This window comes from Lepidochelys kempii, chromosome 7 (genome assembly GCF_965140285.1).
Source record: "Lepidochelys kempii isolate rLepKem1 chromosome 7, rLepKem1.hap1, whole genome shotgun sequence".
Taxonomy (NCBI): Eukaryota; Metazoa; Chordata; order Testudines; family Cheloniidae; genus Lepidochelys; species Lepidochelys kempii.
In genome coordinates this window covers 59,526,856-59,541,394 of record NC_136386.1, presented here as the reverse complement: position 1 = coordinate 59,541,394, position 14,539 = coordinate 59,526,856, and the positions used below count along the sequence as shown (strand labels likewise).

General features: G+C 46.9%; 1 long non-coding RNA gene across 1 annotated transcript in view; it reads right to left on the bottom strand.

The window, feature by feature from the left end:
* Positions 1–390: 390 nt before the first annotated feature.
* LOC140914662 (uncharacterized) overlaps positions 391–14,539 on the bottom strand; it is a 59,664-nt gene continuing 45,515 nt past the window's right edge. The window contains exons 4-5 of the long non-coding RNA XR_012159934.1: positions 12,925–13,103; positions 391–606 (exon numbers count right to left, since the gene is read on the bottom strand). This is a non-coding gene — a long non-coding RNA (uncharacterized LOC140914662). The remainder of the gene's footprint in view (positions 607–12,924; positions 13,104–14,539) is intronic.

Below are 14,539 nucleotides of genomic sequence, written 5' to 3'. Positions count from 1 at the left end.
CCACCTTAGAACTGAATGACTAAATAGTAACCTCCCGGGCTATCCAGGCTCCTGAGGAACTGAAATACTGAGGCATTTTCTGCATCCTTGTGGTGGTTTTTTTGTTTGTTTTTTTCTTTCTAGAAGGATGTTTACACATGTGCTGCCTGCCAGAGCTGGTGATTTAGTGCAGATTCAGAGGCTTCTGTTGAACCAAACATGGCATGAACTTGAGTGGCAGATTGCAACAGCATGGTGGTTTTGAATGTGAATAACGACTCATTGAGTAGATGCAAAGTGCATCAATTAATCTTACTTAAAAGGGGTCTGGCTCACCTGCCCCAAATGTTTGTCTACAATATTTATTTTTGTTACACCAGGAATAATAGCAATGTCAAGCATCTGGGGCGTCACATGCTGTATGTGCAAACTCCATCCCATTCTCCTCTCCCCTAACGTTACTTCTCTTCCAATCACAACTGAAAGCTGGCATGTTACGACAGATCGGACAATGTTTTTCCTAAGTGTTTGGTTGAATGAGAAAAATCCGTGCTGGTTTATTTATCCTTGGATCAGAGGGAATGGTTATTTCAAACTGTTTCAAATTGCTCTAGTCCCCTCTGTACACTGTAGAGAAAAGAAATAAACACCGTGAGCATGGATCTGATCTAATGCTGGTTTTACAACAGTCTAACTGTACAATACTTGACTTAGAACCAGGCCCTTTCTAAACCAAAGAGTATTATTAGTGGGGCTGGTTGAAATATTCTGAAGGAAACATTTTCCTGTTGGAAAATGGGGTATTATTGAAACTGACACTTTCTGTGGGGAATGATTGATTTCAGCAGATGTTTCCAGCAGGAAAATTCAAATGGAAATGTTTCATTTTGGGTCAGCATTAATCTCTGCATCCAACTGGGCTGCTGCAGTGTCTCATAGGAGTTGTAAATACATCTCCCACATGATCCATTCTCTCCTATAGGTCCTGCTCCCCAGCCAGACTACATCTCCCATAATGCACCGTGGTCTCTCCCTGTGGCCAAGGTGTGTCATCTGAGAGAAAAAAACAAAATGTCACAATATTAAATTTCCTATAGGACAGTAATTCCTTTTTTTGACCAGCTGTAAGTATCAGCCTGTTTGTATCTCTTTCCCTAGCTTCCTGGTGTTAGCGCAATGTTTGATGTTATGGTGAATAACCCCCGAAGATTTATAAAGCACAGACTGAAACAAAGCAAATAACCTTCGGGCTTAAACAGCTCAGAGTTCTAAAGGCAGAACCCAGAAGGGAAATGAAACAACTGCATCAAATCGGCCATTCAGATTATTAATGTGAGTCTTTAAAAGAGTCTATTCTGTATAAATTTTGCCCCACGTTGACCCTCCTTGATGCCAGGATGGGGAGCCGCAGACCCGACATACAAGGCAAGTCAATGCAGATGAAGGGGCTACTGGACACAGTGGCCTCAGTGGCTGCCTGGAGGAGTGGGGCACCCCCAGGCTGTGGCTCTCATGCCATTCCAACAGGCTGGAAAGTAACCATAGAGATGCACCTCAACCCTAGCATGCATCCCTCTGTTGGGGAATGGAATCTGTCTCCATAGCCCAGCGGGTTGTTCTGGGCTTGAGAATTATTTTCACCCTCTCTCTGTGTAATCCGTAACCATGTTTTGGAACTGAAATTAGTTCCCGTACGAAATGTGTCAGTGATTCTGTGCATGTTCATTAAGCTTTGCAGCCCCCTGGGTTGTAGGTCAGTATCGGTCACAGTGAGGGGTTTTATCCAAGACAGTAGATGAGTCAAGAACCCTGCATGTGTACAAGGAACCCAGGAGCCCTACCTCCCCTATCCTCTGCTGTAATCACTAAGGGCCATTTCAGGTCCATTAGCCACACCCTGTGTGCAGAGAAGGTTCACTGGGCAGCTGTATCCCAGCCCCCAGGTCCTCCCTGGTATGCAGAGAGAGCTCCCACACTTAGAACTAGCTGACATTTTTCACACTAATTTTTTTTTTGTCCAAAAAAGGGCCTTTTCCCCCCAAACAAGAAAATTACACATGCACGTACATATAGTTTTGGGGCAGTTCTCAATGGAAACAAACATGTTTTTGCTTTTCATTTCCCCCTGCCCCTTTTTCAGTAGCAACATAGAAACAAGGAGGGCGGGGGAGGAAAAAACCAACATGAACAACATTTCAAAAACTTTCTATTTTTTTAATTGAGATTTTTTTTTCCCTCCAAAAACATTGGTGACGTGTGAATTTTATTGTTGTTTTTCCAACCCCCCCGCCACACACACACACACACACACACACACACACCCCTTCACAGGAGGCAGCATGTTCCCACCATGCAGCCTACCAGCAGAACACAGGCTGATCTGCTCACTTCGTGCAGCACACTGTCCACCTTGGGTCACCATGTTCCACACAGGGAACTCTGAGGGAGCCACTGCTCTTCTCCCCTTTACAGAAGGGACGGTAATTCTACTTGGTTCTTATCCAGGTTGCGCTGGGGGGTGGGAAGCTCCTCACTCCTTCCTTCCTAAGTCCTGATCCTACCAATGACTTCAATCGAGCCCTTACCATGCACCCGTGTGTGGGCTCAGCAGAACCTGGCCCTGTGCTATTATGAATGGTTCCAACTTCATGTCATTCCTAGGGCTTCTCTTGACAGATTTGGGTTTCCTTTCTTAAGTGATTAGAATGCACTCACTCCTTTAACACTGAGTGAGCCATGGCTGGTTTTTGTTTGAATAAGGATTTTGTTCTGGCTAAAACAAGCCAAATGGCAATGATCAGATTACCCTGGATTTGTAGGATTTGATCTGGACTGTAATCTGACGCTAAATGGCTTAGAGAGCTGGAGGAAAGGAAGCCCTGTTCAGCCACTGGTGTTTTAATAAAGCTGCTACAATCTATAACTCATCCAAGTAATTGGTGGATAAATTCCCCTACCTTAGCCAAGAAACCCAAGCCAATCCCACCTGAATACTAAAATCATGAAGATAAAACAATGTTTGGAGCCTGCTTGTGGCAATAAATGTCTGCCATGTGTTTATATAGTCTCCACACTAGCAAAGCCCACAGAGACCAAAAATTGCTGGCACAAACAGCTGTAGGGCTAGCATGAGGTACACAGCAGGTAGCTACTGCATCGCCCTCCATGGAGAGAGGAAGCCAAAGAACATATGAGGTCCTCAACACGGCAGTGTTTAAAGAGAATCAGGCCAACTCCTGACTTACACGGGTATAACTCCCCTGAAATCAACAGTTACACCACTATACAATGAGGTCAAGAGGTCAGACTCAGAAAGAGGCTATAAGTGGTTACACTCACCACCGTAGCACTGCTTGGCAGGAGGCTGGGGTGTTGAAGAGGTCTTCCCGTCTAGCACTCCATGTTGGTCACCTCTTTGGCCCTGCGATGGGCTGATTCCATCATGACTCAGCTCTGGCTAAGTTCTGTCTAGTCCGGACCCCTTCTGGGGTGACAAAAGTACAAAACGTCCCAACACAAGCGATGTCTCCTCTTGAGCTATTCCTCAGCCCATCCTTTACGTTCAATCTCCAGCCCCATCCTGAGCTCAGTATTCCTTATGTTGGGCTTGTATGCCCCTTCTTCAGGGCTGCTTGGGGAACCCAGGCCCACCTTCTGCTCTGGATTCTGACCCAGGAATGCTGCATTGAGCGGCTAGGTCTGCTCCTTCAGACATGCTGCTCTTTCCCTGGGCCACGTCCTACCTCCCAGCCCTGTGTGCTTCTTCCCTGCCACCTGTGCTTAACTCAGCCTCTCATCTGGTTCCTAGGTCTCTGGCTTCTCCTTAGGTCCTCCCAGCTCCTTTCTCTGCTGGAACATTAACCCCTCAAGATTGCCTCTCTGTGCCTTGTCCCCTTTCCAGTGATTGATTTGTCTGTGTGGCCTTCTTTAGCATACTTTCCCCAGGTCTTTCGCAGAGAGAGAGGGAGCTCCCTACCTCCTCTCTCCTGGGTCCTCTTCTAATTGAGCTCTCCACTCTGTTCCTGTGTCTTCTTTGATCTTTCCCCCATGACTCTCCCCAGGTTTTCCTGGGGCACAGCGGGATGAGTAAAGTCACAAAGAGCAGCAGTGAATGCTCAAGAAGTGGCAGGAGAGATGTAGGGCCGTGAAAAGGCCTTGTGGTTCCATCAGCACAACTGGAGCTGTGGTTTCCTCTTGGTAAGGACCTAATATCTAGGAAAGAGCTTGCTGTTATTACTAGTGGTGGCCCCCAACCAAACGGCCGGCTCTCAGCACCTCCCAGCATTTGGACTTGCTCAGTTCTGGATTCAAGCATGGCTGGTGTCTGTCTCCGTCATGGGCTGGGCTATGACCCTAGATCTGATAAGCCATAAACATCAGGGAAATCGGGATGTGGGTCCCAACTTCACATCTCGGTCCCCTCACCAATTGTTGATAAATTGAACTAATAAGGTGTCCACAGGGTTAAGAGGCTGGTTTGCTACCAGCAAAGCTCGGGCTGTTCCTCAGATTGATACAGCGACTGCCCACTGCTCCTTGGTGTGGAACAGGGAATATGGACCAGGCATAAGGGTGGACAAGTCGCTTTGGGCAACATTCAGCACCATGCTGCTCCCGTGAACTTTCATGTTCTAGAACCGTACTTGCTTCCTAATACATGTATCCAGTTATCGTGGTATCAGGCACGAGAGTCCATTGGAGATATATTGGTAAACAGATAAAATGCCTGATAAAGGTAACAATCAACACAATCCATCTGATTTATGGTGAATGTGCTGTTATGACTCATTACAAGTCAGTCACCTGTTTTACTGTAACTATAGACCTCGCGAGAGCATTCTCCCTTCCCTTCTGTGTCTGTGATTTGCAATTGCTGCTATACTACAGCCAGACTTCAGGCTCTGTCAAAGCTACCTATCTAGTCATGGAGCCCATCACCTTAGCATGGATTAAAAAAACCAGGAATGGAGCCATATACCACAATAGGCAGAGACACTGTGACTTTTTTCAATATCTAACCATAAGATCAAGAAAAAACTGAGCCAGCCCGTGTCTGTCTGGGAACCCCAGGACAGCTGCTGTAAGGCTCTGTTGCAACGGGTTAAGACGACACCGTTCAACAATCATCTTAGCTTTTGTCCTCACATGCTCTTCAAAATCATGCCGATCTTTATAGCCAGCTGCATACACTGACTGCCGTTGCACTCTGTGAACGTGGATTTGATGCGCTCGCTCTCTCTCTAATACAAATGGTGTTGAGAAAAAAAAGAAGAAAACCACTCAAGGAGCCCTGATCACTTCCTCATCAGGCTACAGCTCTGGCCTCTGTACATCTGGTTTGCACTTGCTTTCACTTTGATTCACTTCATGTTAAGCCTGCTGGTTATTAACTGGAACAAATTGCACTCATGTTCCTTTCAGCTCCGTAATCGGGGGGGAGATTTCATACCCATAAAGACACATTAGATCGGCGCAATAACACTTTTAGGGGATGAGGAAGTAGTCAGAGACTCCTGCCAGCTTTAACACTTTGGATACTGACGCAGGATGTGGAGAGTTTCCCTGAGCTAAAGGGGGAAGTTGTGCCATGTGCCTAAGATACAGTCGCTCAGCTCCAGAAACTATCACTGTCCTCAGCAAACAGCTTACAGGGGAGCTTTCTATCACCGCTCCCTTGCTTTGCATTACACACGTCCCTTTGATGGGGATTAAAAAAGCAAAGGACGGACGTGAAAACTCACAGCGCCCTTGATTAAAAGTAAAATAAGAAACAGAAGGGAAATGAGTCTGGAGATGTAACATTTGCAGCTATAATATAATATAATTATAATTAATTAATAATATGCCCCCTACCATGATGTAGCACCTGCCATGTAAGGAGCTCCAAGTGCTTTACGGACATAAGAAAATTAATGCCCGCAATGCTCTGGTGAGATAGACAGGTGCCTACATTCTGTGGTGATGGACATCTGCCTAAGACCAGAGGTGAGCAAACTACGGCCTGCGGGCCACATGCGGCCCACGGGACCCTCCTGCCCGGCCCCTGAGCTCCTGGCCCGGGAGGCTAGCCCCTGGCCCCTCCCCCGCTGTCCTCCCTCCCTCACAGCCTCAGCTCGCCGTGCTGCCAGCGCAACGCTCTGGGCAACAGGGCAGCGCAGTTGCAGAGCCGCGGCCTGACCTGGTGCTCTGGGCAGCGCGGGAAGGGGGAAGGGGGGGTTAGATAGAGGGCAGGGGAGCTGGGGGTGGTGGGCAGGGGTCCCGGGGAGGTGCAGTCAGGAATGAGAGGGGGGGTTGGATGGGGCGGCAGGGGTCAGTCAGGGGCAGGGGTTCTGGGGGCGGTCAGGGGACAGGGATCCAGGGGTGGTGGATGGGGTAGGAGTCCCGGAGGGGCTGTCAGGGGACGGGGGGGTTGGATGGGGCAGGAGTCCTGGGGGAGCCATCAAGGGGCAAGAAGCGGGGGGAGGGAGGGCATCGGATAGGAGGCAGGGGCCAGGCCATGCCTGGCTGTTTGGGGAGACACAGCCTCCCCTAACCGGCCCGCCATACAATTTTGGAAACCCGATGTGGCCCTCAGGCCAAAAAGTTTGCCCGCCCCTGGCCTAAGACAGATAGATACTAATTAATTTATATATTTGGAAACTGAGGCACACTTTCAGGCCCTTCCCCTGCACTGCTAAAGCCAATCAGAACTTTGCAATTGACATCAAGGAGCATAGGATCAAGCCTAAAGTGGCCAGTTGAGGATCCTCCTTCTTCAGGGGAAGCCCCAAATGGTGGGGGGAGGGATAGCTCAGTGGTTTGAGCATTGGCCTACTAAACCCAGGGTTGTGAGTTCAATCCTTCTAGGGGGCCATTTAGGGATCTGGGGCAAAAATTGGGGATTGGTCCTGCTGTGAGCAGGGGGTTGGACTAGATGACCTCCTGAGGTCCCTTCCAACCCTGATATTCTATGATTCTATATGGCCAACATAGCTTGCTCTAATCTCCCTCGGCACACCGGGCATGTTAGGGGTGTGGCTGGGGCCAGTAGGGCACGGATAGGGTGGGTAAAAGAGGTATGGCCAAGGAGCAGTACTGCTCTGGCAATTCCCAGCTACTAGGACAGCCTCATGGTACCCTGTACAACCAGGTCCAACTTAAGCAGTCCTTTTCATTTGTAAAGTTTAAATGATATTGTGTCAGACACCCAGAAAATGAGGTACCTAAGCTACCAGAGAGGGTCTAATATTTTATCAGGCATCCTGTGGCTCAGGGGTGCTTTATAACTACATATCTATTATTGCTATAACATACTCCAACCCAATTATTTATTAATTACATTGGTTTAAATAATTTTCAATGTGGTGTAACACCATCAGATCACATGGCACTTTCAAACCTAGCTTACGCACACAGCCAGGGTGAAATCAGCCCTTATAGAAGTAAATGGGAATTTAGCCATTGACTTCCATGGGGCCAGGATTTCACCTAGAGTCTACAAGCAGGAGCAGATAACAATACTATCTTCTCTTCACCTAGGGCCTGAGCCAAATCCCACGGAAGTCATGGATTGTCTTGCATCCCAAAGCCCTACATTTTGGGGATCCCTTCACCCACCACAGAAATTCAACCACATGTGGGACAAAATGCCACCGCTGTTAAATAATGCCCAGCAACATTACCCATACACTTTAGGACAGGAAGTGAAGAGGAATCTCATATTCAGTTGAATCTGCAGGGGGGATATTCAGCAGGCAGGCTTCAGTTACCCAGGCTGAACGTAGGATAGCACAGTAGAACACCCCTTCTTTTGTGAAAAGTGCCATGAGCTCTTTAGTGACAACAGGTGGGCAAGACCTGGGTTTTAAAAAGTGACACCTCCAGTGGCACAGCTAGCATGTTGCTGGGCGCTGGTTCACTGCTGCCCCCTACTGAGTCACTGGAATAAATTTGACAAACGTTAGGCAGCTGGTGTGCAGAAACCACTACCTATCATGGTAACCAGTATTGTCTCATTGTTTTCTTGTACTCCTCCTGTCTGTCTGTCTGTAGCCACCTGTTGTCGCTTGTCTTCTTCTTAGTTTGTAATCTCTTTGGAGCTGGGACCGTCTTTGTGTCCCAGGTATGTACAACACCTGGCACAATGAGGTCTAGATCCATGACAGGGATTCCTAGGCACTATGGCAATACAAATTAATATCTTTATTTATTATGAATCACTTACAGCAGCATCTGGGTTTCCTTTCAAGGGCTATTGTCTATGACCATTCTCATTGCTGCAAAGATCTCTGACAGTATCAATCAAAAGTAGTATGCATAAGAGCGTAATTACAAATTTCTTCAAATGCTGCCTAAGCATGAGATTTCAATGAATTTCAATTGTATGGAAAGTCTGAAGAGTCTTGTCATTGCATTATGTGACAAAAAGACAGTTGCTGAATTTCCTAAAGGACCCATCATTCAATTAAGTTTAAATACTTTTTCATTTCACAGTATTTGCAAATTCTCCGAAAATTCATTCTATGCCCAAAGAGTCAGTGCTATATGTTTGGAGAGGATACACTGTATTTTTCTCACATAAAGCAGGGATCCAGCCTTTCTGATAAATGCTAAATGAAACTCTGCCTTAAATAAGGAGCCACAACCAGCACGTCCACAATAAAATTGCAGGCCAATATACCTTCAGGAGAGCCATTAGACAAAGTGACCTCAGATACAAAAGCCATGATGGTGAACTTTTTTTGTTGCTTTGATTTACTGTGTGACTGGGTTAATTTGGTACCACTCAATTGTTTAATGCTGCCGGTAAGATGAGTGGGTGTGTTATTCGTACATGTTTTAATGCTGCTGGGTTGTCGTTACTGTGTTGTTGTAACAGTAACTCATTGGTAAGGCAGGAGTTGTGGGTTTGTTTGTGTGTATATATATATATAGGATAAAATATGAACTGCCCAGCCATTTAGGTCTGCCCTTCTTTGAATAACTTCTTTAGCAGTGCACATAATCTCAATGGAGAAGTTACACAACTTTTTAGGGTTGCCAACCCTCCAGGATTGGCCTGGAGTCTCCAGGAATTAAAGATTAATATTTAATTAAAGATTATGTCATGTGATTAAATCTCCAGGAATACATCCAACCAAAATTGGCAACTCTATTTACCAAGTGCCAAGCAATGACTTGCTTGAAAGGTAGCTAAGAAATTAACAAGCTCTGATGTAAAAGCAGTTAGAGGGTGCCACCTAGTGGCCAAGAGACAAGATGGGTGAAGTGATGCCTTTTATTGAATCAGCTTCTGTTGGTGAGAGACAGAATCTTTTGAGCCACACAGAGCTCTTCTCCAGGTCTGGGAAAAGAACTCACATTTTGTTGTGACAATGGATGGTGGAACAGATTGTTTAGCATAAGTAGCTGGTCCCTTATAATATATGCTATTGAAGGTAGAGTGGCCTGTTAACACCTTTGCAGTCATATGACAAAAAGAGGGGATTCATGTTACAGAATGTTGTAATAAGCCATAAATCCAGTGTCTACCTGGCATTTTGCTGCAATGCTGCAAGTTCCTTTCCCAGACCTGGAGAAGAGCTCTGTGTAGTTTGAAAGCTTGTCTCTCTCACCAACGGAAGTTGGTCCAATAAAAGATATTACCTCCCCCACCTTGTCTCTCTAATATCCTGCGACCGACACAGCTACAACTAGACTGCATACAACCTGGTGGCTAAGGCGGTTCGTATGTTTCCACCAGCCCATTTTGTATGTACACTGGCATGTGTATAACCCAGCCTGCCACCTGTGTGTCCCTGACTCCCAGTCCCATTGCTTCATTCTGCCAGTTCACCTATTTATCTAGAGCCACATTGTGCCTGACCCTCATGCAAGACTGCAAGGGGTGGGAGGGCACACAGGAGCTTTCCGCAGTTTACACCCTTTGTGCAGGGACCAGCCCTCATCTGATGCACTTCAGAAGAGCTGGCTAGCTACCCAGGAGACAGCAGGCTTTCCAGTCCTAAGGGGTGCAGCGTCACCTTTTCTGTGCACTCAGGGGAGCTTCTTTGACTTAATGGTGCGATCTGACTCTGCAGCTTCTGAATCTGTGTTCAGCAGACCCTGGGTTCCCCAGCCCCTAAATTAGACAAAGGTCAAGAAGTTAAGCCTGGGACTCACATGGCCCAAATTCAATCCTGTACTCTGCCACAGCCACCCTGTGTGACCTAGGGTAAGGCCACTCCGTGCCTCAGTTTCCCCATGTGCTGGGGATAACAGCACCTCAGGGACAGCGTGAGGAGCTCGGGCACTATGGTGATGGAGGCCAGAGAAGTACTCCAGACAGATGAATCTGCCCAGCACAGGAGGCGCATCTGGACTCTGGAGTGGAAAATTTCAGAGCCAAACATTTCCAAATTTGGATACCTAAAGTTAGGCCCCTTCCACAAACCTAAATTCAGGTGGCTAATTTTAGGCACCCATGTCTGACAGCGGTGGCCTCTATCTCCTATTTCTAATGAAGCTGCACCCAAATCCCTCAGGAGCTCTTGTACTGGACCTGGCTGAAAACTTTGACAACTTCAAGTTTTGGGGGGGAATTTTCAAGTATAATCTCACTCCCCCGGCACCACCCCCCCACCCCTGCTCTAACTTTTGTTTCACAAACCCTCCATGGAAGAAACAACTGAAACTGAGAGGCTGAAACTTAGAGAGGCTGGCCCGGGGTGTACCCAGTGGAGCCGGGAGTCTCGATGGACACACACTGAAACACCAACTTGCTGCCTGCAATAATTCCTCGGGATTAAGATAAAGGTGGAGACGTGCCTGTTCTGTTTTCTCAGGAAACAAGTCCATGAGGAACTGAAATGAAAACTAGGGTGGTTATAAGAGAGACAGGATGGTCCTGGGACAAAGGCAGGGGTGTAGGATGCAGGAGAGAGGAGTTCAGTTTCCAGCTCTGATGTGATGTCCTGGTTAGCCTTGGTCAAATTACTTAGTCTCTGTAATTCAGTTCCCCACCTGTAAACAGGGATAACAATTCCCTTCTCAGAGGAGCACTTCCCTGGGGTACCCTATGGGGTTAGTTCAGTGAGTCGTCCTCAGAGTCTTCTCCATCTGTAATACACTGACCTACTGCATGAGATCACTGCCATCTAGTGGCTGGTTCCAGCCCCTATAGAGCCTGCTACTTAATGCCAGTCACACTTTTAGCTCCACTGGTCCAAGCCTGTGCTGACTGCTTGGGAACTGGAATGTCAGAATTTCCCCCTGCCCAGACAGAAATTCTGGAGAAAAAAAGTCAATCCAAACCATAAAGCTCAAAAATTCTCATGAGCTGTTCCAAAACATTTCAATTGGGCATTGTCAAAATGCTTCATTTTGTTTAGACTGTGAAATCTAATCTACCTACCACTAAGTCTAAACAAAGTGAATCAAAGTGGTTTATGCAGTGGTGTTGTAGCTGTGCTAGAGTCACAGGTTATTAGAGAGATAAGGCGGGTGAGGTAATCTCTTTTATTGGATCACCTTCTGTTGGGGGGAGAGAGACATTTTCAAGCTACACAGAGCTCTTCTCTGGGTCTGGGAAACATACTCAGAGGGCCCCAGACCTGAAGAAGAGCTCTGTGTAGCTCGACAGCTTGTCTCTCTCTCACCAACACAAGCTGGGCCAATAAAAGACATTAGCTCACCCATCTTGTCTCTCAAAATGTTTTGACATCATTGCAACCAAACACTGACTTTTGCCTGTTGTAAACTGTGTTGAAATGTGCACGACCCCACAAAACATTGCAATTGTAGGGCAGCTGCATTTTTCGACAGAGAAGCGTTCTTTCGAAAACTGTTTGTCCAGATCTGCCTTCTGGCATAGGTTCAATCCCTGCTGATGACCCACGGTGGGGACTGATAGAAAGAGGAGGCCCCTATTGGAATTTGAAATCCTGATGCTTGGGATGAACATCCCTGTACAGGGTGAGTGTGTTGTTTTCCCCCCTTCTAGTGGTTGCTCACCATAGAGGATAACAGCCTCTTACTGCTGGCTGCTATTGGAATTATTCTGCTCGCTAAGCTCACATGGAAAAGATGTGAGTAGTGGTGATGGTAGAGGTCCTGGGTTCTAGCCCAGCTCATGACCCATGGCAAGGTGAAATTACAGAGTAGTAATTAATGTAGGGCTGTTTGTCAGTGCTGGTTGATCAGGGAGGCTATGTACTCCTCTACCCCAGTGCATGGGATCGTGTTTCCCCCTATAGCTGTTCACAGTAACTATAGACCCTGCTACTCAACTCATAGCTAAAGGAATTGTCCTTTCATTCAGGAAGAAGAGGTCTGTGCTGAAGGTCCAGAGTTGGATCCATTCTGAGCCACTGCAGTGGAGAGGTCATTACACATATGCAAATCCCAGGAAAACAATCTGGCCCATATTTCTGGCCTGGTTATTTCTCTCTATGGCACAATGTGGCATTTGATATAAGCAGAAACTGACTAGAGCACAGGGGAAAGAGAGCTCTCTAAAGCTGGGTGTGCCTTGTGAAAAATAAGCAATGACCAACTCTAACATCACAGGGGGCTGGATAAACCTTTTCAATTCAAATGAACCCAAAACTTAAAACAAAATTCAGTGAAAACTCCCAGAGATCACATTGGCTTATGTTAAAACTGGCCAAGACTGTACTGCAAATTCACATAGTGAGAAGTAAAGTTGGACCAGAAATCTGGATCCAAAGAACTTTTGGAGTTTGGATGGAGCCAGATACCTAATCAATGCATTGTGACTGGTCCCTCTTTCCCTATAGGGGGCCAAAGCTAAATCCTGACCAGACCTAAACACCGCTGAACTTTGGGAGAAACCCAGATCTGGATGCTGATCAGAACTTGCCAGCTTGGACCCAGCTCTAACTTTGATTGCGACCACTTCTAAGTTTTATTTCAGAGACCCAGATTCTCCAGAATGGTCTGTCCATTTTAGCAAGCCTCCTGACAAACCTGATCTGTGACAGAAGGTGAAACCAAGTGGATTTCTCACAACTCTCCTCCTGATCTCTGCTCACACTTCCCCAGGATGCAGCAAGAAATATGGCAGGTTGAGGACTTAAACGAGTGCCGGTTAAGCTGCTGCCAGGGCTCAATAAATCATTGTCAGGCAGCTTTGCTTCAAGTCTCTGCTGTGGAGAAGAAATGGTGAGACAAAATTAAATCAAAGGAGAAGGGAGCTGACAAATAATCCAATGCAATTAGGAGAAAGATAAATCAGCCTGTTGTTTAATTCAGAAGAGGGGTAGGGAGGAATCTCAGGCAGACAGGGGCCTCAGACAGGGTCTGTGTGCTAAGTGGGGTCCTTGTGGGACATAACTGACAAAAAGGTCCCCAGGTCACAGAATCCTGAGCACAAATTGGAAAACAATAGAGCTGGGGCACTGTGAGTGACAGAGAGGTGACGGTGCTGAGAACTAGGGGAGCCTGGATGGTAGGAAAGAGCCTGACTCAGGGAAGCAGGAGAGATCAGTTAGCAAACATGGCAAGAGGCTGGGTGAAGTGTAATTGTTCCCAAGAAGGGCAACTGGTTTCCAAGTGTTATGACAGCTGCACAGCTGAGGATGTTTGTGCTATGAGACAACGGATGGCTGTGTGGAAAAGGGAGTGAGGGAGAGGAGCGAATCCTAAACCTTACTTGTACAGATGCAGCGGGCAAACAGTTAGGTACCATGGCACTTTCTCTGCACTGGGGCCCAAGAAGCAGATAATGCATCTTTGAGGACAGTGCCCCATCCCCTTAAAGGAGGAGACCATGGTGGTAACCCTCAACGTGGCCCAGCAAAAGAGGGGGATGACGGGGTGTTGGGGTTCAGCCGGTAGGTTCATTCACAGCATGGATCCATGCGATAGGCATTGCAGAGCTTGTGGGCCCAGATTAGAGAATATTAATTTTAATTTTTAAAGACATGTTAGTTTTCTTCATGGTGTCACTGGCAGGCAGAGTTAAGGTGGTTTGGGTACTTCAACTGTTGTGATACATGAAGGCGGGGGGAATAGCTCCCTTTGATGGACACCAAGAGTAAAGCAAGCAGAGAACAGACACCAAGAGGGATTTTATAGCTAACTGATTGGCTGGGTGTCCATCAAAGGGAGCTATCCCCTTCATGTATAACAGTTGTACATTTCCATTCAACAGCACATTGGGATGTCTTAAGTGTAACCTTAAATCTGAATTTGCAGGTGTGTAGTGTTGTTTGTGTGAGAATTACAACATTCTTGTAATGACTTTAACCCTTACATTACTGATTCAAATATTAAGGTTGAGAGTGCTTAACCTAATCTTTTGCTAGGACTACGGAGGGGATAGGGGGGGCGCAGAAAACCTACTATTTAAAGTTGCCCATAACTATCCATTATAAACACTTATGAGTTCCCACTAAAAGATGCCAAAGCCCCTACTATCACTGCCCTCTGTGGCTGCGTGCTTGCCTGGGCATCAGTGTTTGACAAGCTCCCAGAGCACTGCTGCCTCATCTGCCCTGCGCAACCAGAAACCCAGCCTGCCATGCTGGCCCACAACACCAACCCTCAGAACTCTTCTGTAGCCTGCTACTGCAATGATTTC